Source organism: Haematobia irritans, chromosome 1, assembly GCF_050003625.1.
Source record: "Haematobia irritans isolate KBUSLIRL chromosome 1, ASM5000362v1, whole genome shotgun sequence".
Classification (NCBI taxonomy): Eukaryota; Metazoa; Arthropoda; class Insecta; order Diptera; family Muscidae; genus Haematobia; species Haematobia irritans.
Genome location: NC_134397.1, coordinates 27,907,952 through 27,928,572, shown reverse-complemented (window position 1 = coordinate 27,928,572; position 20,621 = coordinate 27,907,952). Strand labels below are relative to the sequence as shown.

Sequence of the window (20,621 nt, the reverse complement as noted above, 5' to 3'; positions counted from 1 at the left end):
CACCAACTGAGACCACTTCACGGCTCTTCGTCGTAATCTATTTTATTGCTTACCTTTTAAGTCAGTCCGCATTGACTTTATCGACACCTCGTTCGCTATATTAATTTCTTGTGGTGCACAAAAAGTTTGACAGGAAAAAGTCAAGGTGTTGCTTCGCTTGCACAAAAGTGGCCAGTTACCGAATTCGGGTTTCTACGATGAGAAGCCATTCCAACTAGAGCCGTCTGTAAAAAAAAAAAAAAAAAAAATGATCGGGTTTATTTTCCAACGAGGTCATGGGAAAACGTAAACCTTCGATTAGCCACCAGAACGCAAACGTAGCTGATGGTAATAGTGTGGGCCGCCGTAACGGCCGATAGTCCTACCCCCCCCCCCCCCCCCAACTCATCGTCCGTGGGGTAAATGCCCATTATTATGAGGAAAATTTCCTGAGAACAGTATTGCGTCTCGGGTATTTTAGACAGCAAGGTTGGCACTAAAACATAGCATATCAAGACTGCGTTTCGCCGTAAATGAGTCAAAATACCGCAGAACCACTTTTGTACTGCGTGCAACCATAAGGCACCATAAGCACGGTTGCCACACGAGCCAAAAATAATCTACCCGAAATTTGCAGACATTTTTTCCAAAAAAAAAAAATCTTGTTTTGCAAAATTTCATTTTTATGGACACTTTTTTTCACAATTTTATTTCTATATAAAATTTTGTCAACATTTTATTTCTATCCAAAAATTTGTAAAAATTTTATTTCTATCGAAAATTTTGTAAAAATTTTATTTTTATAGAAAATAAAATTTGATTTCTATAAATAATATAAATTTTATTTCTATAGAAAATTTTGCCAAAATTTGCAAAATTTTATATTTATGTAAATTTTTTTCAAAATTTAATTTCTATAGAAAATTTTGTCGGCATTCTTTTTCTATAGAAAATTTTGTCAAAAATCTTTTTCTATAGAACATTTTGCAAAAAAAATTATTTCTATAGAAAATTTTGTCAAAATTTTATTTCTGTAGAAAATTTTACAAAAATTTTATTTCTATAGAACATTTTGCAAAAAAAAAAAATATTTCTATAGAAAATGTTGTAAAAATTTTATTTCTGTAGAAAATTTTGTCAAATTTTTATTTCTGTAGAAAATTTTGCCAGAATTTTATTTCTATAGAAAATTTTGCCAAAATTTTATTTCTATCTGTCCATAAAGCTCGAAAAATAATTGTAGAATTAGATATAATGCATTTGGACGTCAATTGCCTGTTTCGGTATCAGGCTAACATGGAATTTTACCAAAATTTTATTTCTATAGAAAATTTTGCCAAAATTGTATTTCTATAGAAAATTTTGTAAAAATTGTATTTCTATACAAAATTTTGTGAAAATTTTATTTCTATCGAAAATTTTGTAAAAATTTTATTTCTATCGAAAATTTTGTAAAAATTTTATTTTTATAGAAAATAAAATTTGATTTCTATAAATAATATAAATTTTATTTCTATAGAAAATTTTGCCAAAATTTGCAAAATTTTATATTTATGTAAATTTTTTTCAAAATTTAATTTCTATAGAAAATTTTGTCGGCATTCTTTTTCTATAGAAAATTTTGTCAAAAATCTTTTTCTATAGAACATTTTGCAAAAAAAATTATTTCTATAGAAAATTTTGTCAAAATTTTATTTCTGTAGAAAATTTAACAAAAATTTTATTTCTATAGAACATTTTGCAAAAAAAAAAATATTTCTATAGAAAATGTTGTAAAAATTTTATTTCTGTAGAAAATTTTGTCAAATTTTTATTTCTGTAGAAAATTTTGCCAGAATTTTATTTCTATAGAAAATTTTGCCAAAATTTTATTTCTATCTGTCCATAAAGCTCGAAAAATAATTGTAGAATTAGATATAATGCATTTGGACGTCAATTGCCTGTTTCGGTATCAGGCTAACATGGAATTTTACCAAAATTTTATTTCTATAGAAAATTTTGCCAAAATTGTATTTCTATAGAAAATTTTGTAAAAATTGTATTTCTATACAAAATTTTGTGAAAATTTTATTTCTATCGAAAATTTTGTAAAAATTTTATTTCTATGGAAAATTTTGTAAAAATTTAATTTCTGTAGAAAATAAAATTTGTTTTCTATAAATAATATAAATTTTATTTCTATAGAAAATTTTGCCAAAATTTTATTTTTATGGAAAGTTTGTCAAAATTTTATTTCTATAGAAAATTTTACCAAAATTTCATTCCAATAGAAAATTTTGTCAAAAATTTTATTTCAATAGAAAATTTTGCCAAAAGCTTATTTCTATAGAAAATGTTGTTTATTTCTATAAAATTTGTGAGGTACATTTTAGTTGGAGTGGAATAGTAAAAATCTGTCATATTTGTAAGAATTCCATCAATTGTGGAAACCGTGACCATAAGGCAAATCTGCGGATCGCTTTATATGGGGGCTATATATAATTATGGACCGATATTGATCAATTTTTGCACTATTGTTAGAGGGCATATACAAACATCACGTACCAAATTTCAAGCGGATCGAATAAAATTTACTCCTCCAAGAGATTCCGCAAGATAAAACTGGGAGTCTGTTTATATGGGGGCTATACCTAAAAGTGGGGGCTATACCTAAAAACGGACCATTTGCATACCATTCGACCGACATCAATAAAAACTATTTATACCAAGTTTCAAATAGATAGCGTGTTTCGTGCGGAAGTGTGATTTCCACAGACGAATGGACGGACATCGCTAGATCGACTCCGAATTTCACCACTACCCAGAACATACATACTTCATGAGGTCTGTGGCCAATATTTCGATGTATTATAAACGGAATGACAAAGACATCATCCGTCTGTGATGATAAATGCTGATTAGAGATCCTTTTCTTCTTAGGTAGCCGGGAGCCACCGTGGTGCAATGGTTAGCATGCCCGCCTTGCATACACAAGGTTGTGGGTTCGATTCCTGCTTCGACCGAACACCAAAAAAAAGTTTTTAGCGGTGGATTATCCCACCTCAGTAATGCTGGTGACATTTCTGAGGGTTTCAAAGCTTCTCTAAGTGGTTTCACTGCCATGTGGAACGCCGTTCGGACTCGGCTATAAAAAGGAGGTCCCTTGTCATCGAGCTTAACATGGAATCGGTCAGCACTCAGTGATAAGAGAGAAGTTCACCAATGTGGTATCAGAATGGACTGAATAGTCAAAGTGAGCCTGATACATCGGGCTGCCACCTAATCTAACCTAGGTACCCTTTTGGATAATAGCATTTAATCACCATTATCTTCCACTGAAGGCTCATTGCAATCATATTCGCTTCACATCTGACCTGATTTGATTTATAAATTTAAAAAGTTAAAAATATGGTTGCTAAACCGTGGCATTTCAATTAGCCATAGATAATATTTTTATCTGATACTAAACCAATAAGAAACCAACACGGAAGCCTTGCTCCTCCCAAATCAATATTCAGTATGGCCCCAACCTGCATATCATAGACCACCCAATAAATATATGGTAAATATCGCCATACCATAGTAACATATACCTACCCCTTCTTTTACCACTTCCACTATCATCATCTAAGAGCCACTCAAATTATCGCATCTATTCAATTTGCCATGCATTGTTATATGGACACTTGACAATTTTGCTGATTAATGGCCTATTACTCAATTGGCTCTTAAGTGTAACATCCTTTTTTTGTCCATTGACAATATATCACTTCTTGTCTGACAAGCAAATATGGTCATACGAATGCATGCATGCATGCATACGATGATGTGGTCGTTAATGTCGTACTAAACTGTAAGGATCTCACACTCAAAATCATCAGAGATATCCATTTGAATCCGGTTAGTGGGCCTCCTATATGCCACCTTGTCTGCTACTTACTGTCATTGTTATTTCTCTCCATACTATCGCCATGCAACAATGCAAGGAATACTATGCAAATCCCCATCATGGTATGCGTTGCACACAAATATCTAAGGGGGACACTGTTGGCTAAATTGCGATTGGGAGTCCAATTGTGATTGGAAGAGTCTGCGTATGAAAACAGCTGCTGTTGTTGCTGCTGCTGCAGCATACACTTTAATTGATTACTGGTTACATACTCAAGTCACACACACATACCCATACACATGCACTTCTCATTCCTGTAGCCAGTGTTGTAAGTTGGTGTTATTCAAAGTTTCTATGAGGCCTTAATTGAATCACATACTTGGAAAAGTAAATTATTTTGTTGAAACATTTTTATACAGAGTGACTGATATGCAATGTAACAACGTAAATTATTATATTTTTAAATATTATTTTATTATTTTTGCAGCATACACTTTAATTGATTACTGGTTATATACTCAAGTCACACACACACACATACCCATACACATGCACTTCTCATTCCTGTAGCCAGTGTTGTAAGTTGGTGTTATTCAAAGTTTCTATGAGGCCTTAATTGAATCACTTACTTGGAAAAGTAAATTATTTTGTTGAAACATTTTTTATACAGAGTGGCTGATATGCAATGTAACAACGTAAAGTATTATATTTTTAAATATTATTTTATTGTTTTGGAATTAGTAGTTTTTTAGTTTATTTTTGGTCGACCTTTTGTTAGAATAATAAATTCATGTTTTTTCGAGCTTGAAAAAATATGAGTTTATTATTTTAGAATTAGTTTAGTTTTATCCCAATTGGCTCCTCTTGGCTCCTCTTGGCATGAATTATGGCCTTTAAACGGTCAACAAAGCCATCCCACCCTTTAGGTAAGTTGCTCTGCGGTATTTTGACCCATTCCCGGCGAAGAGCCGTCTTGACATGATCGACACTTTGATGAAGTTCTCTCCTATCAAGTAGTGCTGCAGTATTCTATTTTTACCTCAATTGAAAGGGACCTCCTTTGTATCGTAGCGTTCCACATTACAGTGACACCAGTTTGGGAAATTGTGAAACACTCAGAAATGTAACCAACATTACTGAGAGGGGTTAACAATCACTGAAAAAGTTGTCCATGTTTGGTCGAAACTAAGATTTAACCCACGATCCTTTATATGCAAGACGGGCGAACCATTGCATCACGGAGGCTGCCTTGTGCCAACCATCAACCACTATTGCCATGGTTTATCCCCCTAAAGTAATTCTGATGACATTTCTGAGTTTTCCAAAGATTCTTTAAGAAATTTCTCCGCAATTTGAAACGCCGTTCGGATTCGACTATAAAATAGAGGTCCCTTGTCAATGCGTAAAACATAGAATCGAACAGCACTCACTAATAAGAGAGAAGTTCACCACTGTTTTTGGTGCCAGCCTTACTGTTCAAAATTCAGAGATTTTTGTGACCCTCGTGCGGTAGAAATGAAGCGAGGAACATTCCTTTACAAACCATTCTTGGCTGACGCATGCTTAGTTCGATGGTGCTTACTCCTGTTGGAATATCCATGGTCTGCGGCTGAAATGTTTTCTGCTTAGGGCTTCAATACCGTTCTTGGGACATTTTCCCGATAATATTCGGCATGATCGATGAATACCAGCGGAAAAATGACTATCGGTCATTATGGCGGCCCACACTATTACCATCGATGGTGCTTGAGTTCTGGTGGCCAATCAAAAGTGTAAATTTGCAGCTGATCTCTTTGGCAAGTAACAGATTGGCTGATAAGTCCACGGTCTAACAAAGAAAAACACATTTTTTGTCAAAATTCGTTTTTATTATTCAACATAGTTCCCTTCAAGAGCGATACAACGATTATAACGACCTTCCAATTATTTGATACCATTTTGGTAGTACTCCTTCGGTTTTGCCTCAAAATAGGCCTCAGTTTCGGCGATCACCTCTTCATTGCAGCCAAATTTTTTCCCTGCGAGCATCCTTTTGAGGTCTGAGAACAAGAAAAAGTCGCTGGGGGCCAGATCTGGAGAATACGGTGGGTGGGGAAGCAATTCGAAGCCCAATTCATGAATTTTTGCCATCGTTCTCAATGACTTGTGGCACGGTGCGTTATTTTGGTGGAACAACACATTTTTCTTCTTCATATGGGGCCGTTTTGTCGCGATTTCGACCTTCAAACGCTCCAGTAACGCCATATAATAATCACTGTTGATGGTTTTTCCCTTCTCAAGATAATCGATAAAAATTATTCCATGCGCATCCCAAAAAAACAGAGGCCATTACTTTGCCAGCGGACTTTTGAGTCTTTCCACGCTTCGGAGACGGTTCACCGGTCGCTGTCCACTCAGCCGACTGTCAATTGGACTCAGGAGTGTAGTGATGGAGCCATGTTTCATCCATTGTCACATATCGACGGAAAAACTCGGGTTATTACAAGTTAACAGCTGCAAACACCGCTCAGAATCATCTACACGTTGTTGTTTTTGGTCAAATGTGAGCTCGCGCGGCACCCATTTTGCACAGAGCTTCCTCATATCCAAATATTGATGAATGATATGACCAACACGTTCCTTTGATATCTTGAAGGCCTCTGCTATATCGATCAACTTCATTTTACGATCATTCAAAATCCTTTTGTGGATTTTGTTGATGTTTTCGTCGGTAACCACCTCTTTCGGGCGTCCACTGCGTTCACCGTCCTCCGTGCTCATTTCACCACACTTGAATTTTGCATACCAATCAATTATTGTTGATTTCCCTGGGGCAGAGTCCGGAAACTCATTATCAAGCCAAGTTTTTGCTTCCACCTTATTTTTTTCCCTTCAGAAAACAGTATTTTATCAAAACACGAAATTCCTTTTTTCCATTTTTTTTTTTCACAATAACAAAAGTTGTTTCACAAAAGACGTTCTATCTCACAAACTAATTGTCTTACAGACGTCAAATTTTCACACGAATCATTTGAAGGTTGGTACTATATAAAAATAATATGCATTTAATACTAGCGACGCCATCTGTGTGTCAGACCGGGGACTTATCAGCTAACCTGTTAAACCCGACCATTTTGTGTGTTCACAAACTGCCCAATTTGGAATGGATTCTCATCGAAGAAAACCAAATTCGTCTCTTTTTAGTCTAACTTTATTTGTGAATCGGTGAGCTCTTACATTTGGTGGATAGTCAATGGCTTTAGACCTAGCTCAACTAACTATGTGATGAATCCGTTCAGTTTTCTGCCACGACGGCATAGATTTGGAACAAATCTGGCCTTGACTTCATTTCTGGTTTTGTTGCCGTTTTTTCGTCGTTGGATACGATGAAAAGGTACGACAAATAAAAGATTTATATTTCAATGCCGAAAGACTCTAACCATAGCTACTTTTGGTTGTCCAGTCAAATAAAAATGAATTACACTATCACGCTTGAATTCCACGTCACGAACACGTTTATTTCCGAATACAATAAATCAAAATGCTTTTGTAAGCTTGAAAACAATAAAATGAACTGATAGTGGAATAAATATGTCAGCTGTCAGACGAGTGGTTTTGAAATGATAGCAACCTAGATTTAGTTACAGAACATGTAAGCCACCCTGTATACCATATGTAGCGCCATATAAACCCGTCTCCAGATTTTCATTTCTTGCACCTCAAGGTAGAAGTAATTTCAATAAATCTGGTTAAATTGGAAATATTTTGCTGATATATATTTTTTTTCAGTGTATAACTTTCAAAAATGAAATGTCTAACTATAAGGGTAAGACTTCAAGAAAGACTTGGTACGTTCTCTCCATTTACGCCACTGTGTATATTTTATTTTAATCTGTCCCCATACAAAGAAACACACGCATACCCATTCACAGTCACGTATAGCTGAACGCACTTGCAAATGCATTCTCCTTCTCATCATCATCACCATCATCATCGCATGGATTTATCTGATTGTTGAGCATTTTATGGATTTGTAAGGGGCCAAATTAATTAGTTTTAATATCATTGATTGCCGTAAGTACATTTGTTAAGTGCGCTTATTTTGGTATGATGGCGACAAATCAGTTGGTTTTGTATGTGGAATGGAACTCAATTCATTCCAATTGTTGGCCATTGAGATTTCAATGGTATGTTATTTAAGATTTACAGCAAAAGGAGTGAGAACCAAGCTTCCAATCTTTGGAATAAAGAATTCTCGTTATACATAACGAAGCGTATAAGAATCCATTATTATTTGAAAAACGTGTTGGTAGTCACTATTAGCCTTTTTTCTTTGCTACTAAATTGTGGAAAAATTAACTAAGACGTTTTGTCATTATCAGCTTCCAGAACAATTTGCACCTGCTATTCATTTTTAATTCCTTCTGAAACTAATTTATATCAGGAAATTTTTAAGTATTATAATACTATGAAGAGAATAAGAAGAATGTAATTATTCAACAAATTAACATAGGTTCAGCAGAATTTTCTTTTATGTTATGTCGAACGGAGAACAGACAGCGATAAAATGATACCAGCGTTCATGATCTGAAAACGTAATGGTTACGAATTTATAAAAAAATCGCTACCGTGACTCGAACATGGATTGTCTGTTCCATACGCGTCAATAGCCGCCTTCGCACAGTGCTCCACTGAGTTGCCATAAGAACGTCTAACATATATTTGAAGACTTTTCATGACCAACGAAAAACGCCCGTATACGAAAGCGTAAACATTCCATTTTGACTTCATTTTCGTTTCATTCGTTTGTTACCGTCCGTTCACGATTTTGGGACGTAATTTTTTTCTATTAGTGTTCATTGAAAAGGCGAATTTTGGTCAAGGAAAAAACACTTTGTGTGCGTGGTGTATACACTCAAAAAATTTTTTGTGTACGCTAGTTAAATGAACCTAAAATATAATGATTTACTAAATTCGTGTCCCCCACAAAATAGTTCAGAATTTCTTAAAATTTTTAAATTTTACGAATACTTCGCTCATCTTGAACTTCTTATGGCACATTTTTGCAATTTTGAATTCCAATTTTTTCCTTTAAATTAGGAAATTTTCTATAGCATGTGAAAAAATTAATTAGGTCTAATAAATTCTTTCTTGAATTTGTCGAAAAATAAAGGGTGATACGGTCAAAATTTGGTCAATATAAACTTGACGTATTTCTTTCAGTTTTGCATTTAAAAAAAACTGAACACCCCTCATTTTGAAGGTGTGTGGTGTATAATGTTGCTCCTATTTTGATTTTGGAATTTACTCTTCAGTTGTCACAATGCCGTCCAAGCAAGAAGAGCAGCGTATCAAAATTTTGCTCGCGCATCGCGAAAATCCGAGCTACTCGCACGCAAAGCTGGCAAAATCGCTAAAAGTTGCCAAATCAACCATTTCAAATGTAATTAAAGTGTTTGGGGAACGTTTGTCGACAGCCAGGAAGTCTGGATCGGGGGGAAATCGAAAACCGGAAGCCGCTGAGACGACAAAGAGAGTTGCCGGTAGTTTCAAGCGAAACCCTAACCTCTCTCTCCGAGATGCCGCAAATAAGCTGGGTGTATCGTCTACAACCGTGTATCGAGCCAAGAAGAAGGTAGTGACTCCAAATCGCGATGATAAACAAAATACGACGGCCAAGGCGAGATCCCGGAGGCTGTACACGACGATGCTGACGAAGTTTGACTGCGTGGTAATGGACGACGAAACCTACGTCAAAGCCGACTACAAGCAGCTTCCGGGACAGGAGTTTTATACGGCAAAAGGAAGGGGAAAGGTAGCAGATATTTTCAAGCACATAAAACTGTCAAAGTTCGCAAAGAAATATCTGGTTTGGCAAGCCATCTGTACCTGTGGCTTGAAAAGCAGAATTTTCATAGCTTCCGGGACTGTCAACCAAGAAATTTACGTGAAAGAGTGTTTGAATAAACGTCTGCTACCTTTCCTGAAGAAACACGATTGTTCCGTACGGTTTTGGCCGGATTTGACATCTTGCCATTACGGTAAAAAGGTCATGGAGTGGTACGCCGCCAACAACGTGCAGGTGGTTCCCAAGGACAAGAACCCTCCCAACACGCCAGGGCTCCGACCAATTGAGAAATACTGGGCTATTGTCAAGAGGAACCTAAAGAAGACCAAAAAAACTGCTAAGGACGAGCAGCAGTTCAAGGCAAACTGGCTTTCTGCGGCGAAGAAAGTGGACAAGGTGGCTGTACAAAATCTGATGGCAGGTGTCAAGCGTGAGACCCGGCAATTCGGATTTGGAAAAGCGAAAGCCTAACTGAATATTTTTCCTGAATTTTATACTAATTGAACTTGAAAAAGAAATTTAATTTGATTTTTTAAATAAACGATTTCACCGATTTACACGCGTTTTCCCTTGACCAAATTTTGACCGTATCACCCTTTATTAACATATTTTTGTGAAATCGTCGTGACATCTGCGTTTGTATTACAGTTTAGTTAAAAATTTCTAAAATTAACCTATATTTTCTAAAATTAACCAAAAATGTCCTCCCTGGAGGATTCACTGTTTTTTGAGTGTGGAAGCAAACCTCGCATTCGTATTTCCAGGACAAAAAAAAAATGTTGTGTTTATACCCACCACTATAACAGGTTGGCTGATAAGTCCCCGGTCTGACACATAGATGGCGTCGCTAGTATTAAATGCATATTATTTTTATATAGTACCAACCTTCAAATGATTCGTGTCAAAATTTGACGTCTGTAAGTCAATTAGTTTGTGAGATTGAGCGTCTTTTGTGAAGCAACTTTTGTTATTGTGAACAAAATGGAAAAAAAGGAATTTCGTGTTTTGATAAAAAACTGTTTTCTGAAGGGGGAAAAATACGGTGGAAGCAAAAACTTGGCTTGATAATGAGTTTCCGGACTCTGCCCCAGGGAAATCAACAATAATTGATTGGTATGCAAAATTCAAGCATGGTGAAATGAGCACGGAGGACGGTGCACGCAGTGGACGCCCGAAAGAGGTGGTTAACGACGAATCATCAAAAAAATCCACAAAATGATTTTGAATGACCGTAAAATGAAGTTGATCGAGATAGCAGAGGACTAAAAGATATCAAAGGAACGTCTTGGTCATATCATTCATCAATATTTGGATATGCGGATGCTCTGTGCAAAATTGGTGCCGCGCCAGCTCACATTTGACCAAAAACAACAACATGTTGATGATTCTGAGCGGTGTTTGCAGCTGTTAACTCGTAATACACCCGAGATTTTCCGTCGATATGTGACAATGGATGAAACATGGCTCCATCACTACACTCCTGAGTCCAATCGACTGTCGGCTGAGTGGACAGCGACCGGTGAACTGTCTCCGAAGCGTGGAAACACTCAAAAGTCCGCTGCCAAAGTAATGGCCTCTGTTTTTTGGGATGCGCATGGAATAATTTTTACCGATTATCTTGAGAAGGGAAAAACCATCAACAGTGACTATTATATGGCGTTATTGGAGCGTTTGGAGGTTGAAATCGCAAAATGGCGCCATATGAAGAAGAAAAAAGTGTTGTTCCACCAAGACAACGCACCGTGCCACAAGTCATTCATGAATTGGGCTTCGAATTGCTTCTCCACCCACCGTATTCTCCAGATCTGGTCCCCAGCGACTTTTTCTTGTTCTCAGACCTCAAAAGGATGCTCGCAGGGAAAAAAATTGGCTGCAATGAAGAGGTGATCGCCGAAACTGAGGCCTATTTTGAGGCAAAACCGAAGGAGTACTACCAAAATGGTATCAAAAAATTGGAAGGTCGGTATAATCGTAGTATCGCTCTTGAAGGGAACTATGTTGAATAATAAAAACGAATTTTGACACAAAAAAAATTGTTTTTCTTTGTTAGACCGTGGACTTATCAGCCAACCTGTTATAGCCCCCCATATAAACCGATCCCGAAATTTGGTTTTGGAGACTCTTGGAGGAGCAAATTTCATCCGAGTCAATTGAAATTGACAATTGTCGATAAAAAAAAAAAATAATTTTTGTATTCGAAGCTAGGTATCATAGACTATTAAAAACAGAAATTATAAATAAAATAGGAGCACATTATTTGTTTGCCGTGTTCAAAGCACTACACGTCGGGCTCTTTCGAGTAATGTGGGTAAAAATCTTTGACAAGAAGTCTAAAATTCCTCTAAAACTCCAACTTATTTCGGGAATCGAACTAGTTGAATCGATCTGCTTGTCAGAAGTATCTGTCATAAAACCCCTGAAATTCAATATATGTTCAAATAACCAGCTACTACGAGGAGTTTTGAAAAAAAAACTATTATCTTTTATTCATGTTAATATTAGTACAGACAAGATTGTCCATACAGAAGATTTAAATTAGATGGAATATATAAATTAGATAGATTTTTGTTGGTAGGTTAATTCCAATATAAAATTTTATTAAAATTTGGTCTATCTAAACACAAACTAATTAGAAACAAATACAAACCAAAGATCCTTGAACTTTTTCTGCCTTTCAATTTCATTTAAGTTTGTCATCATTGCACTGTGGCAAAGGACATTTGTTCATTACAAAATAAATACAAGATGAGAATGATGATTCCCAATGCTGAATGACAAACAAAGCAGCCATAATTAAAAGTTAACATAAAATGTGTCAACAAACATCGACAAAGACCGACAAAATGGAAGAGAGAAACCAACGGACTATCAAAGGAATACACGATGTAGGTGGTGTAACTCCCATCTCCCAAGTCAAGATGTATTTGAAAATAATGTTTAAAGTATTTAAGTAAATATTGAAATACATCATCAGCATCACGAACCATGGTTAAATATAACCATTCAAACAAATAGCTATCAATTTGAGTTGACAAGTCCTTAAACAGGATGACAATGTTGTGAGTGAGTGTGTGTTTGAGTGTGTGAGTGCTAAATACTACTGGTGGTGGATTTTGTGACATGGTAATAATGAGAGGCACACTTTAAAGAGTGCCTCAATGATGACACACACGCTTTTTCAAATATTTGTTTAACAAATTTAAAACACTCAGTGATGTGACAATAGAGAGTTGAATATTATAACCAGGCCACAACCGAAAATAATACCACAAAATTTTACCCTACTATTGATATGGGTTTTCAGGGACACATTCAGGATATCCGTAGTGTCAGTCGGTCGATAAGCCAGGCTAAATCAAACATGCGTTGGTTAGTCAATAAGCAGATCATCAGATATCCTGAAACATATCCGCTTAAAAATTTGCACAAAAACAAATCGGAATTTATAACAATAAGGGTTGCTATTTAATTAAAATAAATTCTAAATCTATATACATATGTATGTGCATGTGTTGGTATATGTGTCAACGTCAATTTTTGAAAATTTGTGTAACTTTTAAATTTGAACAAAGGGAAAACTGCACTAATTTTAGACAGGGCCAAAGATCATACAAAAGGGTTTCCCATTAAGAGGTGTTATTTGGAATCAACCAAACGGAAACTATGATATTACTAAAAATTGAATTATACACACTTCATTAAAATTCATTGCAAAATAGTGGCCGCAATGCCCTTGATAAATCATTTTTACTTCTGAGATAACGTAAACAAGCTGCATTGCCTCACCTGGCCATAGAAAACCCCAAAAGTTAATGTTGAGAAATTTCTTCATATTTGGTACGGTTTATGGTCCAGTGAGACATTGGATCTTATACAGGACGTAGGTGGAGTGAAAACCCGGGCTCTTTCAAAATCGGTTTTGCTCGATATAAAAAAAAAAAAAACAAGTATATACGGCCGTAAGTTCGGCCAGGCCGAAGCTTATGTACCCATCACCATGGATTGCGTAGAAACTTCTACTGAAGACTGTCATCCACAATCGAATTACTTGGGTTGCGGTAATACTTGCCGATGGCAAGGTATCTTAAAACTTCCTAACACCGTAATATATACCAAATAGTCCATACGTGGTAAATATTAAACTAAAAAAGGCCGATTAAATGCGTATATAATTAAGTTTAAAGTTCCTATAGAAATAAAATTTTGACAACATTTTCTATAGAAGTAAAATTTGGAAAAAAATTTCTATAGAAATAAAATTTGGAAAAAATTTTCTATAGAAATAAAATTTTGACAAAATTTTCTATAGAAATAAAATTTTGACAAAATTTTGACAAAATTTTCTATAGAAATAACATTTTGACAACGTTTTATATAAAAATAAAATTTTGGTAGATTATTTTTGGCTCGAGTGGCAACCATGATTATGAACCGATATGGACCAATTTTTGTGTGATAGGGGATCGGCTATATATAACTATAGGCCGATACGGACCAATTTTGGCATGGTTATTAGCGGCCTTATACTAACACCACGTTGCAAATTTCAACCGGATCGGATGAATTTTGCTCCTCCAAGAGGCTCCGGATATCAAATCTGGGAACGGTTTATATGGGGGCTCTATATAATTATGTACCGATATGGACCAATACTTGCGTGTTTATGAGAGACCACATTCCAACACCATGTTCCAAATTTCAACCGGTTCGGATAAATTTTGCTCCTCCAAGAGGCTCCGGAGGACAAATCTGGGGATCGATTTATATGGGGGCTTTATATAATTATGGACCGATATGAACCAATTCTTACATGGTTGTTAGAGACAATATACTTACACCACGTATCAAATTTCAATCGGATCGGATGACTTTTGCTCCTCTAAGAGGCTCCGGAGGTCAAATCTGGGGATCGGTTTATATGGGGGCTATATATAATTATGCGCCGATGTGGACCAATTTTTGCATGGCCATTAGAGAACATATACCAACATCATGTACCGAATTTCAGCCGGATCGGATGAAATTTGCTTCTCTTAGAGGCTCCGCAAGCCAAATCTGGGGATCGGTTTATATGGGGGCTATATGTAATTATGGACCGATATGGACCAATTTTTGCATGGTTGTTAGAGACCATATACTAACACCATGTACCAAATTTCAGCCGGATCGGATGAAATTTTCTTCTCTTAGAGCAATCGCAAGCCAAATTTGGGGGTCCGTTTATATGGGGGCTATACGTAAAAGTGGTCCGATATGGCCCATTTGCAATACCATCCGACCTACATCAATAACAACTACTTGTGCCAAGTTTCAAGTCGATAGCTTGTTTCGTTCGGAAGTTAGCGTGATTTCAACAGACGGACGGACGGACATGCTCAGATCGACTCAGAATTTCACTACGACCCAGAATATATATACTTTATGGGGTCTTAGAGCAATATTTCGATATGTTACAAACGGAATGACAAAGTTAATATACCCCCATCCTATGGTGGAGGGTATGAAAAAACCAGTATATACAGTAGTAAGTTCGGCCGAGCCGAATCTTAAATACCCAGCACCATGAATCATATATAATAGTTTCTTTTGAAAATTTCAGGGGGGTTTGATGAAAGATATTTTTCCAAGCAGATCAATGTAAAATGATGTAGAGATTTTACCTACACCCTAACAAAAAATCGCTTCTGTAACATATACTCCCAAAAATATTTTGCTTCAAGCATATACATTTTTGGGTATTGCCCAAACATTTATATGTTTGATCTCTACCAATATATAATATGTTTGAAAGCATATTGGTCTAAACAATATATGTTTGGGTAGTCTAAGTTCCAAACATTTTGTATTTTTGCATCCAAATTCAATAATTTTGTCTTCCAAAAAACAATATGTTATTATGTGACCATATAATATGTTTGGAAGCATTTTGCATCCAAAAATATTATATGCTTAAAAAAATTCTCCCAAACAATATTGTGCTCAAAATTTTATTTATTTATTTATATATTTACAATCATAATGAATTATGAAAATAAACAGGTAATATAGGTGCTAACAACATAGGTTTTTGACCTGAATGCTCAAAATTTTGTTTCTGCCCAATTGTATATTCCCCGACATCTTTCTCACTTCCACGAGATTTTTTAGATCTTAGCACCTTTTTCTGTAATACAAACATTGTAGAAGAAATTATTCAATTTTATGATTTTTTTTTATTTTAATTTTACCTTTTGCCGGACGGGGATTCGAACAGCGGACCACACAGTTTGTAAGGATCAAAGAAGTAGCTGATCAATTGCCAAGGAAAAATAAAATGTTAATTTTGTAATAACAAGCAACAACCACCAACATAATTCAATATCGCTCCCTGTTAAATAGCGCTCCAAGCTACTAAACACATATATGTTTATAGGCTATTTCTAAATTAATATATGTTTGCATTCAAGCATATTATATTTACAAACATTTTATGTCCCAAACATAACATGTTCTAACATATTAACATATATGTCCCAAACATGTTATGCTAGTTTATGAACATTATATGCTTGCACTCAAAAATATTGTGTTTAAAAATTTGTGTTCCAAACAAATAATGTTTATAGCCAAACATATGAAAAACAGTCTTTTTCAACCGTGCAGCACCATGACTCATATATAATAGTTTCTTTTGAAAATTTCAGGGGGGTTTGATGACAGATATTTTTCCAAGCAGATCAATGTAAAACGATGTAGAGATTTGACCTATGAAGACTAGATCATATTCTGAATTTATAAGAACCATTTTTTGTTTGAGTTTAAGGAATCATAAACGTCTCTTGTAAGTGTGCAAGAAAATGATGAAATAATTCCTTGAAATCTAAAATCTGTAGATTATTTAAATGATTACGAGAAGAAAAATGTGGAAATTTTACATTCAGTTTCAAGCAATTTTCATGATCAGTGCACCTTCTGTACCCTTAAGATCTGAAATCGGTCTATATGTAGGCTTTACCAAATGGACCGATAAAAACTGAATCATATACACTTTTTGGTGGGTCTACAATGCCAGTATATTTGTGGCAAATCGGATAAAAACTACAATTTCTAGAAACCCTAAGGAGTTAAATCGGGAGCTCGGTCTAATGGGGGCTTTACCAAAGCATGGAAAGATACACATAGTATTCAGCACATCTAATTGTAGTTCTACAATCTAGACCCCAAATCGAAGGGCCGGTTTATAAGGGGGCTATATCAAAAACTGTACCGATACACAATATATTCGGCACATTTTTATGGTCCTGGAATATCTCTAGATTTTCAATTTCAGGCAAATTGGATAAAAACTACAGATTCTAGAAGCCCAAGAAGTAAAATCGGGAGATCGGCTATATCAAAACATGGTCCGATAATCACAATTTTCGGCACATCTCTTTATTTTCCTAGAATACCTCTAAATTTCCAATTTCAGGCAAATTGGGTAAAAACTATGGTTTCTAGAAGCCAAAGATATAAAATCGGGAGATCGGTTTATATGGGGGGCTATATAAAGACATGGTCCGATAATCACCATTTTCGGCACATCTCTTTATTTTCCTAGAATACCTCTAGATTTCCAATTTCAGGCAAACTACGGTTTCTAGAAGCCCAAGATATAAAATCGGGAGTCACCGTGGTGCAATTGTTAGCATGCCCGCCTTGCATACACAAGGTCGTGGGTTCGATTCCTGCTTCGACCGAAAACCAAAAAGTTTTTCAACGGTGGATTATCCCACCTCAGTAATGCTGGTGACATTTCTGAGGGTTTCAAAGCTTCTCTAAGTGGTTTCACTGCAATGTGGAACGCCGTTCGGACTCGGCTATAAAAAGGAGGTCCCTTGTCATTGATCTTAACATAGAATCGGGCAACACTCAGCGATAAGAGAGAAGTTCACATCTGTGCTATCACAATGAACTGAATAGTCCAGAGGCCATTACTTTGCCAGCGGACTTTTAAGTCTTTCCACACTTCGGAGACGGTTCACCGGTCGCTGTCCACTCAGCCGACTGTCGATTTGACTCAAGAGTGTAGTGATGGAACCATGTTTCATCCATTGTCACATATCGACAGAAAAACTCGGGTCTATTACGAGTTAACAGCTGCAAACACCGCTGAGAATCATCAACACGTTGTTGTTTTTGTTCAAATGTGAGCTCGGGCGGCACCCATTTTGCACAGAGCTTGCGCATATCCAAATATTGATGAATGATATGACCAACACGTTCCTTTGATATCTTTAAGGCCTCTGCTCTCGATCAACTTCATTTTACGGTCATTCAAGATCGTTTTGTGGATTTTTTTGATGTTTTCGTCGATAACCACCCCTTTCGGGCGTCCACTGCGTTCACCGTCCTCCGTGCTCATTTCACTTTGCTTGAATTTTGCATACCAATCAATTATTATTGATTTCACTAGGGCAGAGTCCGGAAACTCATTATCAAGCCAAGTTTTTGCTTCCACCGTGTTTTTCCCTTCAGAAAACAGTTTTTTATCAAAACACGAAATTCCTTTTTTTCCATTTTTATACCCTTCACCACTACTGTGGTACAGGGTATAATAAGTTTGTGCATTTGTATGTAACGCCAAGAAGGAGTAAGTAAAACCGATCTGGTCATAATTGGCGTGTATATCAACCGATCTTCCTCAAATTCCGTACATCCGAATATTTTATGAGTCTCGAAAAACTTGCAAAATATCAGCCAAATCGGTTCAGATTTAGATATAGCTCCCATATATAGCTTTCGCCCGATTTACACTCAAATGACCACAGAGGCCAATTTTTTGCTCCGATTTAGTTGAAATTTTGCACAGGGAGTAGAATTAGCATTATAGCTATGCGTGTCAAATTTGGTTGAAATCGGTTCAGATTTAGATATAGCTCCCATATATAGCTTTCGCCCGATTTACATTCAAATGACCACAGAGGCCAATCTTTTACTCCGATTTAATTGAAATTTTGCACAGGGAGTAGAATTACCATTGTAGCAAAGCGTGGCAAATTTGGTTGAAATCGGTTCAGATTTAGATATAGCTCCCATATATAGCTTTCGCCCGATTTACACTCATATGACCACAGAGGCCAATCTTTTACCCCGATTTAATTGAAATTTTGCACAGGGAGTAGAGTTAGCATTGTAGCTATGCGTGCCAAATTAGGTTGAAATCGATTCAGATTTAGATATAGCTTCCATATATATGTTTTTCTGATTCCGACAAAAATGGTCAAAATACCAACATTTTCCTTGTAAAATCGCCACTGCTTAGTCGCAAAGTTGTAAAAATGACTCTAATTTTCCTAAACTTCTAATACATATATATCGAGCGATAAATCATAAATAAACTTTTTCGAAGTTTCCTTAAAATTGCTTCAGATTTAAACGTTTCCCATATTTTTTTACTAACATTGTGTTCTACCCTAGTGCATTAGCCGACTTAAATTTTGAGTCTATAGATTTTGTAGAAGTCTATCAAAGTCTTCCAGATCGAGTGATATTTAAATGTATGTATTTGGGACAAACCTTTATATATAGCCCCCAACACATTTGACGGATGTGATATGGTATTGAAAATTTAGATCTACAAAATGGTGCAGGGTATAATATAGTCGGCCCCGCCCGACTTTAGACTTTCCTTACTGGTTTTTTTTTTCACAATAACAAAAGTTGCTTCACAAAAGACGCTCTATCTCACAAACTAATAGACTTACAGACGTCAAATTTTGACACGAATCATTTGCAGGTTGGTACTATATAAAAAAATATGAATTTAATACTAGCGACGCCATCTATGTTGCAGACCGTGGACTTATCAGCCAACCTCTTATATCGAAACCAGTTTTGAACTCTTCAAGTCCCATTGGCCTGACAAAATAATTCTGACGAAACTATAAATAGTCACTTGCAGAATTATAGCGTGGTTGTCGGCGATATACCATGCCTGTATTAACTCATTGCAAATGGCTGGAGATAAAAGTTGTTTTCATCCGTAAATCGGAAAAATTCCCTTATTTGGATATGAAGGGTTTCCATCCTCAAAAACGGCCACAGACTGTTGATAAATCTGTTAACGAGATGGCTGAGCAATTAAGACTCACAGTTTGGGTTTCTGGCATATTTGCTCATCCACCATAAAAAAACGATTCTGTAACATATAACATATTCCTAAATACACTCTGCTTCAAGCACATATATCACTCTACAGTCTTCAATAATGAAGCAATCGTGCTGAAATTTTGCACAAACTCGTCTTTTGTCTGCAGGCAGGTCAAGTTCGAAGATGGGCTATATAGGTCCAGGTTTTGATGTAGTCCCCATATAAACCAATCTCCAGATTTGGGGTCTTGGGCTTATAGAAACCGTAGTTTTTATTCAATTTGCCTGAAATTAGAAATTTAGAGGTATTTTCGGACCATAAAGAGGTGTGCCAAAAATTGTGAGTATCGGCCAATGTTTTGATATAGCCCCCATATAGACCGATCTCCCGATTTTACTTCTTAAGCTTCTAGAATCCGCAGTTTTTATCCAGTGTACCTGAAATTGGAAATCTGGAGGTATTTTAGAACCATAAAGAGGTGTGCCAAAAATTGTGAGCATCGGTCCATGATTTGGTATGGTCCCCATATAAATCGAACTCCCGATTTGGGGTCTTGGTCTTATAGAGCCGTAGTTTTTATCCGATTTGCCTGAAATTGTAAATATTCTGGTATTTTAGGCTCACAAAATTAGGTATCGGTTTAGGCTCACAAAAACAGGTAGACCGATTTCACTTCATGGAGGTATAGAAGGCGCACTGATCATGAAAATTGCTTGAAACTCAATGTAAAATTTCCAGATTTGGTGGGTATTTAAGATTGGGCCCGGCCGAACTTACTGCTATATATACTTGTTATTTTTTGTATTGTTGAAACATTATATGTTTCGCCTTAGGCA

The 20,621-nt window shown here is 36.1% G+C and overlaps 1 long non-coding RNA gene across 1 annotated transcript in view; it reads right to left on the bottom strand.

Moving 5' to 3' along the window:
* The window catches only part of LOC142238033 (uncharacterized), a 128,351-nt gene extending 128,123 nt beyond the window's left edge, over positions 1 to 228 (bottom strand). Inside the window, exon 1 of the long non-coding RNA XR_012722620.1 lies at positions 54 to 228. This is a non-coding gene — a long non-coding RNA (uncharacterized LOC142238033). The remainder of the gene's footprint in view (positions 1 to 53) is intronic.
* Positions 229 to 20,621: the final 20,393 nt, after the last annotated feature.